General features: G+C 46.4%; 1 protein-coding gene across 16 annotated transcripts in view; it reads left to right on the top strand.

Moving 5' to 3' along the window:
• The window catches only part of PCDH15 (protocadherin related 15), a 684,600-nt gene that overhangs the window by 318,354 nt on the left and 341,335 nt on the right, over positions 1–24,911 (top strand). The window contains exon 1 of one of the 16 annotated variants that reach the window (XM_032115577.1): positions 20,186–20,346. The exons of the other annotated variants lie outside the window; for them this stretch is intronic. The gene's annotated coding sequence lies outside the window, so the exon portion shown is untranslated. Of the gene's footprint in view, positions 1–20,185; positions 20,347–24,911 lie in introns of those variants that run through there. 16 annotated transcript variants of the gene reach the window in all.

The following is a 24,911-nucleotide window of genomic DNA, read 5'->3' as shown; positions in this document are numbered from 1 at the left end:
ACGAACACCCCCAGTCAACTGTGGGGAAGCACTGGCTTGGTAAACACTCAGCCCCAGCTGTCTGAGAGCTTTTTGAGGCCCCTTGTAGCGGGGTTGTTGGAAATGATAAAAGTTTGAGAATTTTTTTTTTAAGTAACTTTAGTCAGGGGTTTGTTTGCCTTTGCCAAAGGGGAAAGGGGAATTGAAGTTTTTCTTCAAAAGACTCTGAGGGTTTGAGTTTTGCTGGGTGAGGCCTGCTAGGCCTCAATCCACAAATAAAAGATTCACAGACTCTGAGAGTTCAACATCTCCAGGTGGGGAGCAGCGAGAAGATACAGAGGAGATAAAAGGACATAAACAGACATCACCCCCTGGTCTGGGAAAAGATTAATGAGAGAACCAAAGAATGAGGACTAAATTAGCATCAAAGGCAAAGGGATCAATAACCACTAGGAAATCAAATGCTAAGGATTGTGCAATGTAGAACCAATGAGCGAGAATTTCTTTGGGTTTTTTACGTATAAATATGGGAAAAGTCTGGTAAAGAATGATGTGTGATGGAATAATTTGTACTGCACACCCTGGCTATGTGTGGATGGAATGATTTCCATGGCACATCCTGGCCAAAATTAAGTAACTCCTGATTCTCTAACACTTAAAAGATGGTGTGGAAAGTTTCTTTTATTCCTGCAGTTTTGGTGACAAAAGGGTCAAACAGGAAAGAAGCTGCTGGGGAGCAAGAAGTGGATTGATGAGAATTAGCTCCCTGCACTTGACATGTGGAGGTGACAAGGACTGGGCTAAGATGAGGAGCAATAGCTCTGCTGATGTGTTTTGGGCATGAAAACCAATTAGCAGTGAGGGTGAGAAGATGAGCTGGAGTCAGGGTGTGAAGGAAATACAGATAATCAGCTTGGGAGAGAAATCTTCACGTGTCACACTTGATCTGCAGGAGATGGGGATTAATGTGCTGCTCAGGTGGTGATTTGTGCTACTTGACTCCTTAAGGACGTGTCTTTGCGGAATTTTCTGTGCTTGTCATTTCTCACCTGCCTGGGCCACACTTCGGAACTTTGGCTCTTCCAAGAGCTCTCTGATTAAGAAACACGTCTGGTTGCTCTAGGGGCTAGCAAAGAGAATATGATGAGCAGTTTAACCAGGAAGATTCGCTTTTTGTCAGCTCTATCACTGTGCTGGTGCATTCCCCCCCTGCCCTTTTTCCATATAGTCTGGAAGTTCCTTCATGGGGATACTTGGGTAGAGACCAACTGGCAGAGAACGGGACAAATCCGTGCATCAAAATACTCCACCACTTCGGCAGCTCTGCATTTAATTAATCCTACAGACTTGCAAACAGGATAAAGATATCAAAATATAAAAAAAGAAAAGGTTTTTGCTGCTCTGATAAGCTCTGACAGGAAAGTACAGAACAGCAAAATATTATTTTCCCCAAATATCCAATAGCACAGGAGTATTCCTTGGGTTTTTTGAATCATTTCACTTTTATGTCTCCAGCAGAACTATCCAGGTCTTGAAGTGACCTTAATTTCTAAGCACAACGAAAAAACTTTCTGAATAGTAGTAAAACGTATCATGGAGCTAAAGGTTTTCTAGCTAAATATTAGAGTTCCTTACAAAAAGTGGTGCAATCTAGGTTGAAATTTGAGATACCACGGCTATGAAGGTTTAAATACACACAGATCTGCTCTTCTCACTCCTTCGGCCAGGGCTTCTCACATCTTCCATTGCTTTGGCAACTTTGCCTGGCCAAATTTGAGTTTCAGCTGATAGAACCAGCGGCTGTATCCTTGGCAGAGCTATTGAACAGGATTTATAGAGAGCAGGGCATTACTTGGCAGAATGAAAAAGGGAAAAATAAAAGGCAGATTGGGGCAGGAGGATGGCTCTGCTTGGGGGCCGTGGCAGTGACATCCATTTCAAACAAGTAAAAGCAGAAGAATTTTCAGGAGAAATGTCTGTATCAACAGCTACAAAACTGTTTCTTATGACTTAGTCCTGGACTTTTTGTGGGCTGAGAGATATTGAAAAGGCAGAATTCTTTGCCTCTGCACATTTCAAGTATTTTAATTAGTTTCTGAAGACTTATTTAATGATGCTGAGATTTGGCTCCTGTGGATGATGCTGATCATTTTGAATAAGGTACAAGATGGTTCTATTTTTCAATATTGTCTTGGACTAATTAATGCCTCATTTAAATTCTCAGGCAATGAAGCCCTGATATTATTTTAGCTATTTCCCTAAATTGCCTTGGTGTTGCAATTTGACTTTAATTTTATAATTGACCAAAAAAAAAAAAAAATCTGTAAAACCTCTGTATCTAAAAAGTTTGCTAATGTTAATTTTGCTTTATGAGAACAGTTGAACATGGAGTTTCTAAGTTGCTGTTTTCAGTCATGGAGACCTTTTCATCAGTTTAGGGGTGGAAATGAAGTATTGTGGCTGCGTGAGACAGCAAAACTCACCTTTGCTCCATGAGTTTGTGTTCATCAACAGCTACAAGGGGCTATAGGTGAGCAGTTTTGGTAGGAATTTTGGAAATACCTTGTAGTTGTATCTCTTACCCAATTTCTGTGGATAAATAGAAATGGGAACGTGCTGGAAATGGGAGATCCTAAGAAGGAGGAGATCTTTTCTATATAAAACCTGCACTTCGGTTGACATTTTAGTCTTGGTTGGTTAAATTTGGTTCTGTGAACTTCAGGTATGGACAGCGGGGTGAAAAGAAGCTTTAAATCCATGTTTATTTCTTATTTGTGCTCATACACTGTCCATCAGAAAACAGGAATTCAGTACAAAGGAAAAACATCCTGTAAATGCACAAAGGTTTCTTACTCTCTGGAATTTCCTGAAATCTTGACCTAAATGCAGGTTTTTTATGGTCTCCATGATATTCTGGAATACAAATGGACAGTGTGGACTTGAAAAGGGTTTCCCACTCAAGTCCCCTAAAAACACTGTCTATAATTGGAATGCAGGTTTCCTTCCTGGCTGTCTGTACTAGTTTGAAAGCAAACCAGCAGGAGATCCAAAGTCAGAATTACAGTTTAACAGGAAAATTAAGATAAAGGCAATAGTAGACAAACACTGGCTTAACCTGACAAAGTCAGGAGACGCCGTGACACCCTGTGGGTCAGGGTGGTGGCAGCAGTCTAATTAAATGGTGGCTGCAGTCCTGTTGGAGTGATGGATGTGGTTCTGTTGAAGTGGTGATCCTGTAGTCTGGTCCTTCTCTGGAGGTCCAGTAGTGATTATGGAGCTCTTGTCCTCTGGGAACCCAGTGGGTAGCACCCCTGTGCTGTTCCAGACCTCAGGTTATATTCAGGTGGGAATGCTTTGTAATTTTATGAGTCAGGCAGTGAGACTTGCTGGCCCATTAGCAGAAGATATTCCCCAGAGGGAGTTATCAGGGATGAGTCATGGAAGAGATAAAGAACCCTGCCCCACCTGCTTTAACAGCTTATGAAGATGGTGATAGAATACATACTCCTGGTCACATCTTACCTTGTAACCCAAGACACTGTCAAGTGTTGGAAGGGGCTGCCCAGGGAAGTGGTGGAGTCCCCATCCCTGGAAATGTTCAAAAAAACCTATGGATGTGTCAGTTGAGGACACGGGTTAGTGGCAACCACGATGGTGCTGGTTGACAGCTGGACTTGTTGATCTTAGAGGGCTTTCCCAACCTTAACCTTTATGGGGTTCCATGAATTTAATAAAAAGAAACAACTTTTGTTTTTAACTGAGTTAGGAACAGCTCTCCATTTGACTACTTGCAGATGGCAAGGATACGATTTGTCCTATGGGATGTTCTGGACATGCTGACTATCAAAAGAGAGATGAGAGAATCCAGAAGGAACCTTTTCCCTGTCTGGAAGCAGGGAATGGGGGGTTGCTAGAAATTCGAGAGGGCTGCAGAAAGCTGAGGCTGTGTCCAAGAGAAGAGAAAGGAAAAGAACAATATGTGGAAGATGAAACAGTAAGGGGCCAGGAGAGGGCTGGGAGAACAATTTGAGCACAACAGGAGAGCCAGGGAGTTCTTTCACAAGCACACCAGGTGCAAAAATCTGGCCATGGAGTTTGGGAGATGAGTAATAGAGACACAAAAGGAACAGTCAGAGGAAATAAGGCCGGAATAGGAAAGCTGGATGAATATTTTGCATCTGTATCACCACAGAGAAGTTGGAGCAGGATGCCAAGCTCCTGTCTGGAAGGTGAGCCCTTCCTTAAAACCACGCTGTGCTTCCTCGGAGCTGTCACCAGGTCTGAGGACAAAGAAATGCAGCCGCCTTTCCAAAAGCACTGGCTGGAGGTGCTGACCAAAGGCTCCCAGGGAAACTGAACTGCCATGGGATGAATGGTGAGGTCTCCCCATGGGGAGATGGTGGACAAATGAGAGAAATTTGGCAGCTCTTGCCTTTGTCCAACACCTTCTGGGAAATCGACCTAGTAGACGTTGATCGCTCTGCTGAGCGCCACAGTTTGCTGCTCTTCACCTTCCAGCTTCCTCGGAGCTGAATCACTGGGATTCTGCTTTCCATCTAAGGCTGTTTCGGAATTCTCTCTCCTTTGCACCCTTAGCAATGAGTTCCCTGAAAGTCATTGTAAATCCAGCAGCACTGGGGGTTTTTAGTGCTCATGAAGATGACACAAAGTTAGCACTGCACAACCTGCTTGCTAATGGTGCTTCTTATGTTTCTGTCATTGTTGAGTCTTAAATACTTAGTGCAAAATGGGAAACAAATTGTGCAATCTGTTGCATGGAAGGAGAAAAAGCAGGTTTTTTTTTTTTTTTAATTTACCTGCAGTTTAGTGTTTGCTTTGGAATCGTGGGAAATGTTTTGAAAACTGAGTGACAGGCAGTGTAGCACACGTGATATTTTTAAAACATTGTGAAAATTTGGGGGAATTCTTTTATATTGTCACACTTTATGCTAACTTTTGCATAGTTCTTGCCACAGAATCCCTGAATGGTTTGGGTTGGGAGGGACCTTAAAGCCTATCCTGTCCATGGGCAGTGACACCTTCCACTGTCCCAGGCTGCTCCAAGCCCCAATGTCCAGCCTGGCCTTGGGCATTTCCAGGGATGTAGCAGCCCCAGCTTCTCTGGGCAACCTGCACATTCGGTGCTTTTATATGCACAGATCTGCAAACACAGAGCTCTTTACTTCTCCCTAAACTCTCTGTGTGCCTTGAAACCCTTTGCCAGCTCCAGGAGGAAACAGCTGAGCGCTGGCGCCGAGAGTCGGCCTTTTCCACACCTCCCATAAATCACCACAAACACCTTTTATCATCATAAATGTAATGCACAGCATTTGCCTCCAGATCTCCTGTTTCTGTAGGAACAGGAATATTTTCACCCCGAGGCCTGGCAGGGTGAGGCTGACTGGGTTTTAGCCTTCCCTATTAGCACATGATGGAGGAGCCGGCGTCGCACACCTCCAAGCACGATGCCAATTATTTTCCCTGGCAAGCTGTCACCTGGCAGGCTGGCTCTACTTTCGCTATTTCCCCTGAAGTATCTGAGACTAAATGATGCACAAATGAGGCAGGCCATGATTTATGTGGAATGATTGGTTTAGGTGCTGATTCTCGGGGAAGGGCACCATGGGTGCTACATATTTAAATAGGCAGAAGGCCTGGTTTGGGATGGAGTAAGGGTTCAAGTCAAACTGTTGTGTGTTATCTTGGCTTTCCTGTGCTGCCTAATTTCCCAACTGTTGCTTTCTGTATTTGCTGTCAGTTCCTTGTCACCTCTGCAGTTTTCTAAGTGGCAACAAAATGTGTATCACAAAAACCTGTTTGGATTTAACCCCCTGGCAGCAGACGTTGTCTCCCAGGAATAACTGCTGTGAATCATGGAAATGTTCTATTTCTAACTCAGTTCATTGCAAAGCCCAGGCTTCTTTTCTGACCACTCTAAAGTGACATGGGAACCTCCTGTTGCATTTGCTTTTATAAATATCTGTAAACACATTTAGGAAAGGCTCCAACATCTGCTGCTTTAAGGTGGGGTTTGGATTAAAGGCTCTGGAGGAACTTGGTTTACAGGGAGTGTACTCAAGCCCCACACCTTCATAGCAGGCAAATGCACAGACATCTCTCAGGTCTCCTGCTGTTTGGAATTTCCCAGTGATTTTCTCCTGCCCTCTTAATTCCAGTGAGTTTCATTTCCCCCACTGGAAAACAAGGAATGATCCACGTTTGTGTCTCAGTGAAATGGTATCAACATTGCTCTTGTCTTTGGAGCCCAGGGATGTGGGTGTTGTTTGTAAGATAAAGCCTGGATAATGTGAGGAAGGAAGGAAGGAAGGAAGCAAGGAAGCAAGGAAGGAAGCAAGGAAGGAAGCAAGGAAGGGAGGGAGGGACTAAAAATGCAACTGGTGCTGTGTGAGCGAGCTTGATAAGAAGGGAAAGGCAGGAATTAATCAAATGCTCTTTTGGTATTTTTCTCTTCATAGGATCACATTTTCATCCCAGATTACAGGATTTCAATCTCCTGCCTTTTTGGAATTGTGAAAAAGGAGAAAACTCATGGCATTGAGTGTTGATATGAAAGATGGCAGAGAAGTAGAGTTTGACATTCTATATTTATCTATCAGCTTTCTGGTAAGGAAATTTGGCCAGATTTCCTTAAAATGGGCCAAATGGATTAGAGAAACATAACACAGACTGGTTTTTTTTTTCTGGCAATTCATTGATGTAATCAAGTAAATGTTTATTTACTTAAAAGGGGAAGGGTTACTGAAGTGGTGTTTTGCAATATTTCTTAAGTGACGGAAGTGTTTCTTCTGCAGACTGATCCAAATTTATTCATTTTCTTGCCACACCATGAGGTTTATTGGTTTTCCCAGATATCAGCGAGGAAATTTCTCTGCATATCACCGTGGGAAGATGGAGACTTCCTCTGGAGTGACCTCACTGTGGCCCTTCAGTAGCTAAAGGACCTACAAGAAACATGGAGAGGAACAGTTTACAAGGGCCTGGCGTGGCAGGACAAGGGGGAATGGCTTCAAACCACCAGGGGACAGGGCTGGATGGGATATTGGGAAGGAATTGTTCCCTGGGAGTGTGGGCAGGCCCTGGCACAGGGTGCCCAGAGCAGCTGGGGCTGCCCCTGGATCCCTGGCAGTGTCCAAGGCCAGGCTGGACATTGGGGCTTGGAGCAGCCTGGGACAGTGGAAGGTGTCCCTGCCCATGGCAGGGGTGGCACTGGATGGGATTTAAGGTCCCTTCCAACCCAAACCGTCCTGGGATTCGAGGATTTAAAGGAGGATTTTATCAGTGTGTGTGACCCAAACCCCTTTTTGCAGTTTGTCTTGTCCTGTTCCAAGATTTTTTTGCATTTTGAATTATTTGCAAAGCAGCCTCAGCTACACAAACCCCCTCAACACCAATCTGTTGTAATGGCTGCAGTAAAAATGAGAACCAAGTTTCTTGTCTTACAAATATATCTCAGTTGGTTTAGATAGCAATAAACCATCAGTATTTAAAGTGTGGAATTGAGAAATGTGGCTGCAGCAGGAAAGGGGTGTGGAGAACAACAGGACACCAAAATCATTGGGCATAGATCAGTGTATGACTGAATTTGGATATGGAAATGAGAAAATTTGGGACAGCCTGGAAAATGTAATGCTTTTATGCTTGTTCTTATATAAATCCTCCTTTTTGGGGGGTACCAGGGGTTCTTTAGAAATTATTTGTGGGAAAACAATGGTGATCCTTCCCCCACAGGAGCTTTCAGCAATCTGAAAGATATTAAAAACTTGGAAGCAGTAAGATCCAGCCAGCCCTAGCCCAGATTCAAGGTTTAATTGTCGATGTTTGTCATTCACAATGTAACCTACAAGCAGTAGGCAGTAACATATTTAGAAAATCTGGTTTTCTATCAAAAAAATTATTCTAAAGTGAAAAGAATGCCTGACTGAAAGATTGCTTGTGGAAGAGTTCCTTATCTTCTCATTTACCTTTACTTAATTAGACAAATATCAAAGTAGGGGATTGGTAACTTCCCGGGAGAGAAGTCGACAAAAGTAAACCTAAATTAACTTTGCGTTGTTTTCTTCTCTCTTTGGATCTCAAAAGATCTCTTTAGATCTCAAAAGACCTGTATTCAAGAGATTTCAAAATTCTTTGTCAATTAGTTGGGAAGTGAATCACTCTTTCCCTAAGTTAGTCAGGCTGCATAATGAATATGGGAGGAAAATCCAGCTGAAATCCTAGCATGTGCTGTGCTCCGAGAGCGCATGGAACCAGTTTATCTGAGGGACACAGGCTGAACTTTAAGCACCTAATCCATTTACGTACATATCAATTACCCTGTAATGGTTAATCATCCATCATCCCGTTAGGGGAGCAATCAAGCAATCGCATATGTTACCCTTTCCTACAGTAATCAAATATTGAAGACCACCTCGTAGGAAATATTTGACCTAAATTTTTAGTAATTACTAAAAACATACTCAGATTCCTTGCAGATGGATGAAAACACGGCAGGAAATCAGCGTTCGTTGTCAGGGATGGAAGTTCTGGAACTTGGGAGCATTTCCAGAATTTGTTTTAGTGGTGGTTAAAACAGGTACCAGTTGAAGTCCTCAGGCTTATCTTGGCTTCTTGAGGTGTGTTTGATAAAGTGCAGGAGCCCTCTCCCGTGCCCCAGGGCCATCCCTGAGGTGGGCACAGCACCCGCATGTGCCTCTGCAGGGATGGACAGCCCGGAAATTCCAAATTCTGGAGCACACGGAGCATGGGAGCTGGAGTAAGGTGAGAGCACCCACTGCATTACGTGAAGATGATGGACAACACAAAGGTGCTCATGTTGCAGAACGATTTCTAAACTGGTGCCAAAATCCCTCCCTAACTCAATCCAGGGAACCATCCCGGAGCTTCAGGTAAAATTACAGCAATTGACGTTCAGTTTGTTGAGTGTAAAGATTAAATTACAGCACTACTGGGGTTTTTTTGATGTAGATGGAAGGTTCTTCCTCAAGCAGACGCTAAGGGAAGAAATCCCTGGGCACCACAGCGTTTTTCACACACTGCGAGTTTGTTTTGCATAGGCCGATTCCCTTGGGGAGCCTGGGGAATTAAAGGCTCTGTTTTGTTTTGTTTTCTGCGGACAGGTACTAAGAGCTAATAATAGCAGTTAAAGTATCCTCTTCCTTCTATTTCATTAACAGAAGATTGAGGCCAGGCTTAGATCACTTAACAGGGGACATTAGCAGATGACTTGGGGCAGAAGGGCCACGTTAAAGGGTTTTGCGGCTGCGATGTCCTGCAGCAATTTCGGGATTGCGTTGGGCAAAGGGAACACAACATTCTAAAAGGCAGATAAAGTTTCTCTGTACAAGGAGCTCCTCAGCAGTCCTGTGTTCACGGGGGTTTGGGTGTATTTAGGAATCGGTGCTGAGGCTTCTGAAGCCTTTTATAGTAAACGTAAGAGCAAAGGAAGAACTCGGCCCTGCTGGAGTCTGTAACCCCCTGAGCCTGGGTGGGATATTAACGCTCGTTGCTTTGGGTATGGAGAGAAGTGAGGAAAATTCAACTGTGCACTTCCTCCCAGCCTGCTGAATCCATCCTGCTGATCCTCATTCACTGGCCTCCAAAACACAGTCCTAAATACCCCCACATTCTTCTCATTCTGGTCAGACTTCAGAACAAAGAACGTGTGTGCCAAGTTGTCACTGTTGAGACAGATGCGACACTCGCGAATAATACACCCCAACTCCGTCAGAAGGTAAAAGGACAGAAAAGACATTTTATTCTACAAAGTCTCCATTTATATAGTCTCCTGGCACTTGTGCTGTGTCCTCATAGGCTTCTGCATTAACGCCTCTTAAAACTTACCAGTAGGTTGCAACCACCACCCATAAGAAAACAAATCTGGGCTAAAAACAACATCCCACGGACAGCTGCGTGTTTTCTTCTCTTGGTTTTGGTTTCTTGCTTCTGTTGATGTTGAAGTTCTCACGGGTGCAAGCTGAATTCTCAAGGGTAAAGAGTAATTGTGCTCAAATCAGTGTCTGCGAAGCTTTCTGACCAGCTGTCAGTTTCCACACTAAGTGTCTACAGAAACACACAGGGTGAATCAGGAGCGTCCTTGGATGCTGTCATTAATTGTCAGAGGCCCTGGGGTTGCATTAGGTGTTGGATCTGCTCTGGTCTGGAGGCTATAAAAGCTGTGGAACTGTAGGACAGGGGCAGAGGGTGCTGCCCTAAATGTGAGGGTCAAAAGCCACTGGGGTCGCCTGTTGCTGAGTTGGGTCTGGGCCAGAGATGAAGAAGGCGGCAGCAGATTCAGCAGTTCTGCACATAAAAATATCTGTGTGCTTTTTTTGGCTCTTTGCTCCAAGTACGAGGAACTTTGGCCTTCTGTAAGTAAAGGGGTGGTATAAACAGCTCCTTAGTTCACGAGGCTTTGCAAGGTCGTCAAAGGTGCCGCTTTTCAAGAAAGGAGGAGTGATTATAAATCACAAAACTTCCTTGTCTGCTGATATTCCAGGGTAAAAGGTACCTTGGAGTCTGGGCTCTGCATGAACATTTGTGGCATTGACTGTTCAGCTGTTTGTTCAAAGGGGATTTTCCCTATGATCTAGGCCCAGGAAACCCCCATTTAACCCATCCTGACCATAGCTTGGTGCTAAAGGTACCCCCAAAAGCTCAGGAACACCTGATTCTCTGCTGAAGGTGCTCCCAAAAGCTCAGGCACACCTGATTCTCTGCTGAAGGTGCTCCCAAAAGCTCAGGCACACCTGATTCTCTGTTGAAGGTGCTCCCAAAAGCTCAGGCACACTTGACTCTCTCATGGCCTCCTGGCAGGTGAAGCTATATGAGCTCTGAAATGGAGACACTTCAGAAAATTTTCAGTGCCATATGGATTTTCCTCAAAAAAGTGAGTGCTCAGTGGCTTCAGGGAAATAAAATTCCCGAGTGAACACACTCTCCTGGCTAACCTCAGCAGCCATGGAGCCACTCCTGGCCTTTTCTCAAATCCTTGAGAGGATTATCAGGGTGCCTTGCTCTTGTGGGGTGCACTGTCTGTTCAAAGCTCTCCTTGTCCGTCCTGTTCTTAAGCATCATTTTTCCTCATGTTGTATTTGATCCCAGAATTGAGGCTCCACTGCTCCTTGCTCTGTGTTTGTCATGGTCCCCTGAGAAGCACCTGCCCCCAAATTCCTTCTGTGCCAGCTCACATCCAACTCCACCCGAGGGCTCATCGCAGGACAAGACAGTGACTCATTCTTCCCTCTCAGAAATAGCATCCAGAAAGCTCAACAGAGGAAGTCAACAATGAACACAAGGATTACAAAAATGCTCCCATTCTCCATGAGTTAATTTTAGAGTAAAATCAACATTTGTTCATGGTTTAGAAAGATCTCCATCTTCATTATTAGTGTTGTTATTGTCACTGTGACTATTTTTACGCGGCGCCTTCGATTTGCAAGGGGGTGTTTTTGACCAAATGGGAAGTTGGGTGTTCATGGTAATCAGAGGATTGGGTGAAAATCCCTACACTGGGAGCATGAATTTCTTTGCAAACACAGAGGATTTCTGAGAGGAGCAGATGGCAGTGAGAGATGGGGAGATGACTTCATCACCCAATTCCTGTTGCCCATAAGGACCTAAAAAAATAGTTCATACATAGAGATACTGGGGAAAGAAAAGGAGATTTCATTTCTGCAGCCTCTCCAATGTGAGAGTCTTGGTCAGGTCTCAGGGGATTCCTACCACCCCAATCTCACTGTAACTTACTCTCTTCCAAGTTTTTCTGTCCTGGTTTTGATCTCATTTGACTTTGCTGGACACCATTTCTGCCTGTTTTGATCCGGTGGTATTTTGTGTTGTGAAGACAGAAGTTTTGAATCTTCCCAAAGACAACTTGTTATTTTGTAGGGAGAAAAAACATCAACTTTCATCCTTTATTTTGACTGTCTTTGATTTGTGAAATGGAGTATTCCAGGGAACAGCCCTGTGGAGGAAAATCTTCTGGGTTCCAGGTATTGAACAGCAAAGCTGTGAGCGAGTTAAGTGATGATAGGGAATATAAATCATGCACTGAAAACAGCCAGAGGTTTTGGTGGAGCCAGGAAGGCAACAGATCATCACTGGGCACAGCTGATGGCTCTTGCAAAGGAAAGAAAACACTTCTTTCCTATTTTTTTATGTGGATAAAAGTTGTAATGACAGTAATTGCCCAGAGGTTCATAGCTGTGTGTGGGAGAAGGAAGTTCTGTGTTTAAAGTGCTGCTCTGACCAAGGTAATGCCCTGGGGGCAGGGGACAGGATGGAAAATCAGCCTTTGACATGTTGTATTCTAGAATAGGAACATAAGGAAGAAATGAGGATTGTCATAGTAGAGTTTAAAGGCTCAAAACAACACAAGATGTAATGCGAGTTTGGCTCTAGTAAAAATGAGATGCAGGTCTTTGGTAAAGTGTCTTCAGGGCTTATTGTCCCAGAAGTCCCCTTTTGGACTGAAATTTTTCATTACTCAGCCTAAAAGTGAATTTAGGTGGAGAGGTTGTTGTAGCGTTTTCCCAATTACCAGAATAGTTTCTCTCCCCAGTATAAACAAAAATTCCTAAGCAAAGCCAGGTGCTGCTTGGCAAAGAGAATGCTCATATATAACTCATATCTTACCATGGTAAGAGTTTCTTGCTGTTTTTAAAGAAATGACAATATTTCCTCCTTCTCCTCAAGAATGTGTGGCTATTTAGAAATAGAGGCTTCTATAATGAATGGACGTATGTTCACACTGCCTTTATATTTCTTATTTCTATCGTGTTGTACTCAGCAGGATGTTCACTTCCTAATATTATTCTGGTTTAAAATTAATACAGTTCGGTTGCACTGAGTATAAATGTATAAATCACAAAATGAAGTGCTGTTCTCCCTTGAAAATAATAACTGGGTATAGATCTAATGCTCCCACTTCACAATTCAATTTCCCTCGAGGAGTCAAAAAGGTGACATGACATTTTAGCCCATAGGTTGAGAGGGAAAATTTGGGGTTTAAGATGTCAATTTTGCTTCTGAATGTGGAACAATAGAGGATTTATTATTTATTATTTATTATTTATTATTTATTATTTATTATTTATAGGGCCTTGACAGCTTGGAGAGATGGACAGAGAAGAACACTTTGAAATTCAACAAGGGAAATGCAGGTCCTGCACCTTGACAGGAACAGCCCCAGGCACCAGCACAGGCTGGGGGGTCCCTGCTGGGGCAGCTCTGAGGGGAAGGACCTGGGGGACACCGAGCTGTCCCTGAGCCTGCAGAGTGTCCTGGGGGTCCTGGGGGACACCGAGCTGTCCCTGAGCCAGCAGAGTGTCCTGGGGGTCCTGGGGGACACCGAGCTGTCCCTGAGCCTGCAGAGTGTCCTGGGGGTCGTGGGGGACACCGAGCTGTCCCTGAGCCTGCAGAATGTCCTGGGGGTCCTGGGGGACACCGAGCTGTCCCTGAGCCTGCAGAGTGTCCTGGGGGTCCTGGGGGACACCGAGCTGTCCCTGAGCCAGCAGAGTGTCCTGGGGGTCCTGGGGGACACCGAGCTGTCCCTGAGCCAGCAGAGTGTCCTGGGGGTCCTGGGGGACACCGAGCTGTCCCTGAGCCAGCAGAATGTCCTGGGGGACACCGAGCTGTCCCTGAGCCAGCAGAGTGTCCTGGGGCCAAGGAGGCCAATGGGATCCTGGGGGCAGCAGGACAGAAGAGCATTCCCAGCAGGGCAGGGAGGGATCCTGCCCCTCTGGGCAGCCCTGGAGGCACCTCTGGAGTGCTGTGTCCAGCCCTGGCTCCTCAGCACAGCAGGGCCAGGGAGCTCCTGGAGCGGGGCCGGCGGAGGCTGCGCAGCTGAGGAAGGGCCTGGAGCAGCTCCGTGCCCAGCACAGGCTGAGGGAGCCGGGGCTGCTCAGCCTCGAGAGGAGCCCCAGCTGAGAGGGGCCCTCAGCCCTGGCTGTCCCTGGCTGCAGGGAGGGCTCCGAGCAGGGCCCGGGCTCTGCTCCGGGGCCCAGCAATGGCACCAGAGCACCGGGCAGGGCCTGAGCCCAGCAATTGCCCTGCCCAGGAGGCAGAACTGCTGCCCTGGGCAGTGCCCAGCCCTGAGCACATTGGCCACAGAGGCTCTGGGCTCTCCTCCCTGGGGCTGTTGCAGAGCTGTGTGCACACAGTGCTGTGCCTGTGCTCCGGGATGGCCCTGCTGGAGCAGGGAGGTGCCACCAGATGCCCTCTGTGCTCCCTTCCATCCTGCCCCAACCTGGGATCCTGTGAAAATCCAGTACAACGCAAACAAAATCTCAATATTTGTTTGTTAATGAGCTGCTGTCTCGTTACTCAAAGATTGGTACCAACCTGATACTTGAGATCTGTTACAATTATCATTGAGAATGCAAAACAGTTCCAGTGATTTCCATTTGGAGCTTATTGAATACCATTTGTTATTATTGTTAATCTGATGCCAGACACGACAGAGCAGCCCAGGAATGGGCAGGATCATCAGTCTTCCTGTGCTGTGGGCTGCTTTTGCTGCTCTGTGTTTGATTTTGGGCTGCTCATGTCATGGCTGTTGTAGGTACAACCAAGTCCCTCATTTAGATAAATTCCCTCGGTTTGAGCTGCATTTTGAGGGCATTACAGTGATCACTGTTGAGCCCTGGGCTGACTTTACTCCAAGGGTACTCTTACATTGAGCTGTGGCAAATACTCAGGAGTGGTTTTCCACAGGTACTAGGGACTGTCAGCCTTCTTGCCACTATCCCTTAGGAATCCCTGTATTCCTTTAGGGAATACAGTGCTTGGCTTCTGCTTTTTAGCCTTGGTTCACCTTGTGCTCAGGGCATGGTCTACTTGTGGGTTACTCCTTACTCTCCCTATTAAGTTTTTTTGTTTGGAGAGGAAGGAGGTGGCTACCAGAAAACAGAGGCTAGACAAGAATAAGAGAATAAAAGCAGGTATTTATTTGAAGGGCCTTCAAAGGCACACCCTGGGCACTCCAGAGGCTCCACCCAAGATGGACCCTGGGTCAGGGGTTCTTCACCCTTTTATAAGTTTGGTCCATTTTCATATCAGGGTTAATTCTCCAATTATAACCTCAGTTCATGATGTAATTACCCCAAGTTTGCTCCCCCTTTAGAGGCTTTAGTTTACATATTTCGGGGTCTGGGACAACAAGGTGTCCTTGAAGAGCAAACCTAGAGGGTTTGCTATGTCTAACCAGAATAAGAGAACAGTAGCTAACAGGCTGCACGAAGTTTCAGAGTTACGTATTAAGCAGTAGAGGATCTGAAAAATATAAAAGTTAAAACCTAAGGCATCAGTGTGAGAGGAGGAATCCAGACTCAGCTGGGCTGTGAGCATTACTTCCTTTATTCCAGGATCCCATCTGACCCTCAGCAGAGGGGAATGAAGTGTGAAGTTAACTCTAGGAGTAAATCTGGGTCTCCTACCAGCAGACACAGTTCACTGTGCCAAAACACCTGGACTCAGTGCTGGGAAAAGGGGTGTGGGATCCTTGATCTCCCTCAGTCAAATACAGGGCTGCCTCTAGATGCTGGCACACCTGAGGCAGGAGTTCAGTCTCCATGGATGTGATGGATCCTGCCCAGTGGATGTGAATCCCAAGAGGTAGAAGTGCACCAGCAGTGAAATAGGTGCTCAGCATGCCTTGAAAGATAGTGGATATCTGCCTGTGGAAAAACATGGAAGTAGGAAAGCTAACATCCAGCTGAGGGTTAAGTTTGGAGATCCCGAAAATTTAGGGAAAACTAATTATTGCAGATCATAATATTGGGGAGTACTGGTGAAGGGGTAAGGAGAGAAATGCCACGGGGTAGAAGTGGATTCCATGGAATTCAAGATGGGAGCACTGCAACCTCGGCAGCTGGAAGAATCCTCCAGGAGCCCCTCAAAACAGCCAGTGAGGGGAGGTAGGGACAGCCAAGAGGGTGACAGAGAGAGGAGGTGGATCATCCAAGCACGTGAGGAGGAAGAAGTGGAAGAGCAGAAGAAGTGGATCATCCAAGTACGCGAGGAGGAAACAGCACAGAAGAAAAGGAAGAGGTTCCAGGGAGGTGCTCCAGAGGCAGGAGGAGGAAAAGGGAATGGTAGGAACTGGGGCAGGCACAGAGGGAATAAAGGCAGGAGCTGGGAAGCTGGGGGATGGCAAGGAAGGATGAACACAGATGCATCATTGATTTTTGGAACTAGCTGAAGGTTTGGTGAAGACATACCGAGAATGAAGAGTTAGCAACATGGTTAGTACCAGGAGAGCTGGGAAGAAAGGGGACAATAGGGAAAAGAAGTGAATAAGCTCAAAGTGAGGGAGCTATTTTGATCTAGACAAATTACACAGGCATAATTAGCATTTAGCAGGGAGAGAGAAAAGGCATTTTTAGATCCGGACCATGTTTTGAGTTATACTTTCACTGTAAAATATAACTATGAGTAAAAAGAACGTATTCCAAAAGTGTTCTCCGTGTATCCACTTGGATTTGGCAATTACAGCAGGAGAGTTCAGGAGAGGTTTCAAGGAGGCTCCGTAGTGGTTCTGCAAGTAGAAGTGGCTTCATACGTGTGGTGATATGAGAGAGCAAAAATAGGGGCACAGGGATGATGGAAAGCGCATGGGGAGCACAGGATTCTTCCTTGTTTTTGTTGTCTCACCCGAGAGAGCCTGGCAAGGATAATTCTGAACAGTTACTCTGTTGGCACAACCTGTGTTAAGGATTGCAGGTATGGAGGTTTCAGGTAGAAAATGGCCAAAGTATGATGAGAATCCACCTTCCTCTTATTCCAGCAGATACATGGAGACCTGGAAACAGCCTAACTATTGCTTGGTTCAGCCAAACACCAATGGGGCTTCCTGCTGTGCTTTCCTCTGGAGGTGTTTCATCCAGCTCTGGAATATTCCAGTATGAAAATTAGAAATGTGGGAGAGAGCAGTGGAGATAGAAAAGGAATAAGGGGGTTATCTGCAAAAGATTTAAAACTGGAATGTTAATGACTTCAGTGTTTTCTGTATAATTCTTAAAACCCCCTCAGGTCCGCCTGAAGTATTTTATCGCGTGTCTTGTAAGACCAAAATCAACATAAAGATGAATTTTGGGAATACTTAGAGGTATTTTAAATCCACCTTTGTTCTTTTCAATATGCTTTAAATATGCTTCCATTAACTTTCCCAATACTGTGCAGTGTTCCTACTTCTGAGAGCTGCTTGACCCTTGCTCAAAGTCTATCACATAATGGCACATTAACATGGAAATGATTCCAGGAGGTGAAGGTGAAGGCATCGAGTGCTTCCAGTCTTCCTTCCTCAACTGGATAAGAAATGCGAAGGGAAATATATTAAATACACATTGTATGTTTTCCCTGCTGCCCGACGTTTATCCAATCAAGAATTTTCCAACAGTGCATAAGTACAAGCTATGCAGAGCATTTTAAGAAGCAAAACCTGCCGGCTTTAGGAAAGAGGCGGGGAAGATGGAAATTCAGTGCTCTGGGATTTGCTGCGGGCACTGTGGAGAAGCCAGGATCCATCCTGCATCCTTCCTGCTCCTCCTGGCTCCGGGCAGTCTGCTCCAGCCACGTGTCCAATAAGCTCCTTGGCACTGGAAAGGTACTTAGTGGCTCCCTGGTCACCTTTGTACAAGACTCAGCATCGGGAAAAACGGCAGTGCTGCCGTCGTGTTGGACGGATGGCAAAGTCTCCATTGGAATTTAATCCCTAAGTGTCTCAGGAGAAGCTCAGAACGGCATGTCTTGGTTTGAAAGACAGGTGTCTGCTAAGGAAGGCAGGAGCCTCCCTTGGAATGGCAGATGCAACCCCCTTCCCTCCGAGTTATTATAATTTTGAAATCAAGGGGCTTTTAGGCAAAGATGTGGGAAATAGGAATAACAGTTCTTTACTATTAAATATCTATATGTGTATAACCAGTCAAACAAACAGCAATAACTCTGGCAGTAACAGCAAACACTAAACCCAGTGCCAGCCTTCTCGGCTGTCGGGCCCTTTCCCCTCGGGTGCAGTTCCGCTCGCAGCCGGCAGGGGTGCTGGCGGCTCCTGGTGAGCAGGGCAGGTGCGATGGTTCCCCCGCGGCTGCAGGGGGCGCTCCGGAGCGAGCTCGGGGAGCACGCGGCACTGGTGGCCTGGGATCCCGGGAAGGGATGGGACAAAGGCTTCACAAACCCCTGGGCAGCTGATCCCGGTGTCCGGCTGGACCCTCAGGAACAGCAGGCTGGGATGGCAGGCTGGAACGGCAGGGACAAGCACAAATCCTGGGTGGCAGACGAGATGTATCCAAACGGGGAACCCCCCGGAGGTCTGGGCAGGCAGGGTGAGCAGGGCTACAACACAGCGAAGGCTCAAAGCAACGGCGGGGGCAGGGCAGCCACGGCCCAGCTCCCAGCGGGGCAGGGAAGGCGGGCTTTGGGATCCCGGGGTTTCTCTGGCAGAAGGAAAAGCAGCCAAAGAAAGCAACCTCCATCTCTGTCCAAATGCCCGACTGCCCACACACCCAGGTGAAACAAAAGAGTAGCCAGGTCTTTTGTTTTTCTTAAATACCCAGCCATTTGTCCCCCTAGCAACATGTATGGGGAAAATTTCTTTAACAAAAAAACCCCCAAAAAACAAAAAACAAACAAAAAAGCAAAAAAACCCCAAAACAACAACAACCAAAAAAAAAAAAAAAAAAAAACCAAAAAAACAGGAGCACTCCTAAAACCCCAACACGGCATAACCGTGAAGTCCTTGGTCATATTTTAAGACACTCATCCTAAATATTCTCATTCACTCAGAAGTAAAAGGGAAATCATGGAATCATAGGATTGTTAGGGTTGGAAAAGACCTTTAAGGTCTTTAGGTCCAACCATCAACCACCGTGTTCACCCCTAACCCATGTCCTCAAGTGCCACATCCGCACGTTCCTTGGACACTTCCAGGGATAGGGAGTCCATCCCTGCCCTGGTCAGTCTGTTCCTGTGATCCAAGGGCACCCACCTTTGGATCCAAAAGAGCTCCAAAAGAGCAGCCTCAGAGCTGTGCCAGTTGGTGCTTTGTTGCAAGGCTGATGAAAGTGCCTTGGAACTCACCTTTATCCAGAACTGAGGGAAAGAGGGTTTGGAGCACAGTGGGGAGTTCTGCTCTCCTGCAGGTTCTCCTGTGAGGCTGTGGCTGTTCCATCCCTGGCAGTGTCCAAGGCCAGGCTGGACAGGGCTTGGAGCACCCTGGCATAGTGGAAGGTGTCTCTGCTCATGGCAGGGGTGGCACTGGATGAGCATTAAGGTTCCTCCAACCCACACCGTTCTGGGATTCCATGATTCCCTGGCAGCTGTGCCTGATGGGCTGTTTGCAGGTGCTGTGTGGGACTTGAGTTGGACAACAGAGCACTTCTTTGCCATCTTTTTCTAGGAAGCTCTCAGTGATAATTTAAGACTTCTCTGTCTCCAGAGGGAGAAAGAGACTTGGAGAGGAGGAGGAACTGGACACCACTCTCAGGGATGCACAGGGTGGGATTGCTGGGGTGTCTGTGCAGGGCCAGGGGTTGGACTAAATGATCCCTGTGGGTCCCTTCCAGCTCAGGATATTCTGTGGTTCCATGAACCGGAGAAGGTGTGGAGAAAGTGTAAAGGAGCTCAATTCAAAGAAGAGAAAGGATCTCCCTGCCAAGTGCTACCCGCAGCCCTCGTCTAGAGGCACCAAGGAATCAGGAGGGCAAATACTCCTCTGAATCCAGGGAAAATCTTCATTTTGTGGTGAAAGACAACAGAATGAACTTGATTTTCTGTCTTTGTTTTCTACAGTGATTCCAACCCTCCTATTGTCAATAACAGTGCTCAGCATTCCTCGGAGAGCAGTTGTGTGACCAGGAAAGCAGAGGGGAGATATTTGTGGTTGTGGGGTTGTTACCGATAACAATAACTGCGTGATTGTGATGTTATCCGGGGTGAGCACACCCGGTGTCAGGAGTGGGTGGTCTGGGAACCAACACACAGCCAGGGATTGGTGCTCTTGGTTCATCTCCTCTGATACTTTGGGTGCAGATAGCAACGATTCATAGGCAACTCCTTTTTTTTTGTCTCCAAAAAGATGACTTGGGAAGAAACAAAATGCTCTTCTCTTAGCAGTAGGGTTTAGGACCTGGGGAACTGTACGGATTTCCTTCTCTAATCTGTGGGAATTAGCCCTGACTGACAGGGAGCCAGCATGCAGTTGACTTACAGTCCTCAGCTAACTTGCAGCTCTGTAGAATTCCGGGAATAAGAGCGCTTCTTGTCCAAAGTGGAATTCCTATGAGGATCCAACCGGAAGGGTCAATGCTGGAATGGAGGCTGCCATTGTGTCCTGGGGGAGAATCCATGCAGGTTGGAGAGCAAAAAGCACTTTTTGGGGGGTAAATCTTCAGTGTGTGGTAACTCCTGATGGGGCTGTGGGGTGTGAAAAGAATAATAATATAAACCATAATAATAGAAACCATGATAATAGAAACCATGATAAAAAACCCATGATAATATAAACCATACGAGTTCTGCTAAAAGGAAATTCAGAGGATGGTGTACTGTGTAGCACCGGATGTGTCACGCTCTGGTGCTTTAAAGCAGCACCTCCAAAGAGAGCCTTTTACCTTTCCACAAATTTAATTGTGAGCAATAAGCCATTAAAGAATTGCCATTTGAGGACTAAAATTTCAGGTAGTGAAAAGCAGATAATCAACTGAATGTCTTGAATGTGCTGTTGGAAAGTGAGCAGAGTGTGGGAGAAGGTACCAGAGAGAGAAACAAATATTCTAAAAAGCCCTGGTGCCGTGTTTGGTTTGTTGCTGGAGCAGTTAGGGAAATATTCCAGACAGGATTACAGCTCTTCCAAAATTATTGGATGAGGAGATATCAAATCTCTCATAAGAATATTTGGATTTGAAATACCATTTAATTTTGTGTGGTGCCTTTCTCTGCCCTTTTATTGCTGAAGGATGAGCAAATAATTGAAGTGGGGTTTGTGTGTTTCCCTTGCTGCCTCTGCCAGCTCACCTGGGCAGAAGGAGGCAGGATACAACTCCAAACGAGCTGGGTACAAGCAGGACAGGAATAAAATGTTCTTTATCCACAGCTCAGCTGGTGACGTCGTTGTTGCTGTAGTAGGGAGCAAAGCCAGGCCATGGCCTTGGAGCTGCGGGGTTCCTGCCTTGCTGAGCAGTTGTTCACAGAAGAAAACTCTTTTTAAGGCTGATATTCTTTCACCTGCTTGTTGACAGTACCTGCAGGACAGAGGCACCTAAACTCTGTCTCCAGGACCAGGCTGTGGCATTTTGGATGTGGCAGTGGGGTGGCACTGCCCTGTTAGCCAGGACAGCTCTCACAGCCTCTGCATCCAGAGGGAGAAAGGACAGGGCAAACGACAATTCCTACGTTTTGTGTGACCATGGCTTCAGTAGTTTCTTGTGCTTGAAGTGTTTGTTTAGGGCTCCAACCTTGGGTGGGCTTAAAATGGTAGAGAGGGGTTGGGAGCAGCCAAGTAAAATGTACCCATTTACCAGGCACTTTTTAATATGAGTGTATGTGTACAGAGATCCCTGCATGTTTTCTATATTTGCATTTATATGTGTGTGTGTGTGTATTTGCTTTATGTGCTACATTCCTCAGCCCCTTTCCAAACATGAGGTGAATTTTTACGACCCTGCTGCATCTTTTGGGGTCCCTGGATCCTCACCCAGTCACTGGGATATGCTGGCCCTACAAGAACCAGGCAGCCCCAGTGTTCCCGCCTGGGCACCCTGCTCAGCCCCAGAGCCTCTCTGTGTGCCACGCCCTGCGCTGTAAACATGACACCAGATGCCACCCACGGTGACCCTGGACAGGAGGAGCACCGGGTGGCATCCTCTCCCTCAGGGCTGGTGAAAGGAGAGCTCTGTGCCCACCCACGCGATTGGGGCTTTAGGGGTGGATTTTTATCCTCTTTCTTCCAAGAGTTAAGCAGAGCCCGCGTTTTCTGCGTCCAGCATGGCAGCAGAAGGGGGATTCTGTCCCAGGACTTTCCCTGCATTTTTTGTGGACCAGCCTAGCGAGGAGTTATCTCTTAATCTGGCTTTGCAGCCCAGTAAAACCTGCTTTGCTGGCAGGGATTCAGCAGCCAGGTGACGAGTGGCTTTCCCAGAATTGTTGCTGTCGTGATGCTTGGAGTGTTTTCCTGCCAAACAGAAGTGCTGCGGGCTTGTGTCCTTCTGGTCCTGAGGGGCTGGAGCTTGGATTCATTTTCCACGTGGAGGATGAGGGGCACCTCCATCCCTGCTCCAGCTGAGTGTGTGTAGAAAGCTGGAGTAGCAATTCTGTGCAGGGCTTGGGATGTGGGAGGTGAGGTGTGACGAAGCCTATTTATACATCTCAGCCTCTGGATTTCACCTGGTTTAGGGTGCGAAATGTGGTTCTCAGCCTTGGTGGCACCAAGTTCTGCACGTGCACAGAGCCAGAGCTGGCAAATGAGGAGGCAAAACTGCAGCAGCACCCGTGGTCTACCAGCAGCACAGAGCTCCCCTATGAGAGAGGAGCATTTCTAATTTAGGCACCGAAAATTCCACGTATTTCCCTGAAATCTTGTTTCAGCTCAGGGCTGCTGTGCTGGCCATGCTCTGCCCCAAAGCCTGCCAGCTGGGATAGAGACTTGTCCCTGTGAGCACCTTGTCCAAGTCCCTTGTGCAAAGCCCCCCCGTGCTTGGAGTCCTTGCCCTGCTGTTTTTGTGCAAGTATTTTCACAACCTGCCCCAAAAGTGCTCCTAGCATGTCCAGCATCATTTCCAAGGAAGGAAAGGGCAGGACTGGACCCAAAGCATTGTGTTTGCAGTGAGAATTCCAGGTTACACCATCATGAGCTGTGCTGGGCTTTAGATGAGAAGTTACTGTGTGGGTTCCATCCACTTAAACCTCCTGGTTCTTTAAATAGGTGTCCTTGGCCAGCTTTTCTCACTCCGTTAATCCCAGCACAGATGAACTGGCATGAATAGAAGTGTTTATGGCAGCTGCATATGGAATATATCTGATTGTTGCATATAGGCAGAGCTCTGGGCTTGTCATTCGATGCTCTATAAAGAGTCTTGGATAATCTTTCTGAAAGGAGCTGTGTAAATGCAGATATAATTAGCTGTTTTTTCTTTTTTTCTTTTTTTTTTTGGAAATAGATATCTCTTAATAAAGCGCTGGAGCACAGAATAGCCATTTCCTGTGATTTTCATTCACATAATATTTATAGTGCTGCAGAACAAATGAGCCGTTGGAATGGCAGGGAAATGAATGCCGTGGATGAACTTGCCTTGAGAGGAATTTGTGATCAAATTATGAATCTAACAAACTCCAGTAAGCCAATTACTGCTCCTCCCGGATTTGTGAGTGTGCAGGCTCAGTGGGATTTGGTGTAATCCCTCCCTGTGAACAGATGGGCAGATGGCAGGGCTCTGCCCAGACTTCCAGAGGGCTGGGATCATCTTTCCTTACCCCCTTTGCCTCTCAGTGACAAAAACACTCAAAAAACGATGCAGAGGATCAGTGAGGATGTTTCTGACCTACCTCTGTGCAAATTGTCTTTAAATTTTTACCACCTTCCCCTCTCTTAGAAGGTCTTTTTCGCATGCCCAGGGGCACACTCTGATGTAGGGCTGCAGTTAGAGGTGGTCAGCATTTTACTGTGAGCTCCTATTTGCAAGGAATTACATAACACCCCAACCTTCTCCTCCAAGGTCAAACCAGCTGAATGACAGGAAATAAACCAGGAATAATTTTTAGTCCTCCCTGAAATCAGTCTGATCACAGTCACTGAGTTGCCACCTGCAGCTTTGGCCTTCTAGAGCTGCAAACTTTTTGCTTTTCAGGAAGAAATTAAAAATGCTGCATCAGGTGGGAGATGGAATGATTCCGTATTTTGTCTGCTGCAATTCCAAGAGCTTCCCTGTGCTCCTTGTGTTGCTCCTCACACAAAGCAGACACCTATACAGCAGAAACCTGCCAGTACTGTCCTTTGCCTCAACTAAACTATACAAATTCTTAAAATCATTAAGATTTTTAACTTTATTGCAGAGCTGTGGTCTGGCTTTTAACTGGAAATACACGCTGGTAACTTTTAGACTCAATCCAATATTTGTTTCCGAAGCAGTAACTACAACTTCTCAAATCTATTTAGTAAGGAAAGAAATTGCTGTAAAATGTAATGAAATAAAATCCTTGGTCTCACCAAGGCTGAGCAGGGCCGGTTTTGGCTTCAGGGCTTTGTCCAGAAGAAAATGTGAGGATGGAGACTCCAAAGCCCCTGCTGCATCTCTTACCTGTTCTTGAGAGGAAATGTTACTCCTTATTATCCTTATTGATTGCTTCAGCTTATGAGTCCTGGAATATCCTGAGCTAGGAGGGACCCACCAGGATCATGGATCCAGCCCCTGGCCTTGCCCAGGACACCCCAGCAACCCCAGCCTGGGCATCCCTGGCAGCGCTGTCCAAACGCTCCTGGAGCTCTGGCAGCCTCGGGGCCGTGCCCATTCCCTGGAGAGCCTGGGTAGTGCCCAGCACCCTCTGGGGAAGAACCTTTCCCTAAAGGAAAAGCTCTCCTGTTGTGTCTCCTCCTGCCCCATCTGAGCCATGTCATTCAATCAGTTTTTTACTTCACCCATTTTTTCACTTTTCACCCCTTCAGACCACACTGTCCTCACTTGGATACAAAAATATCGTGGAGACAGTGCTAAAAGTCTTGGCAAAGTCAGGGGAAATTATAACTGCTGTGTCCTCATCCACGTTCCATCCCTTTATTATTTCTGTCACTGTAGCCCAGACAGGTTGGTCAGGCATGATTTAGCTTTGGTAAATCCAGACTGACTGATCCCAGTCACCTTCTTCTCCTCTGTGTGCCCAGAGATGTGTTTTGGGAGGACAAGCTCCATAATTACCAAAGATCT

Source organism: Corvus moneduloides, chromosome 8 (assembly GCF_009650955.1).
Source record: "Corvus moneduloides isolate bCorMon1 chromosome 8, bCorMon1.pri, whole genome shotgun sequence".
NCBI lineage: Eukaryota > Metazoa > Chordata > Aves > Passeriformes > Corvidae > Corvus > Corvus moneduloides.
This window is presented reverse-complemented; position numbering and strand designations above follow the sequence as displayed.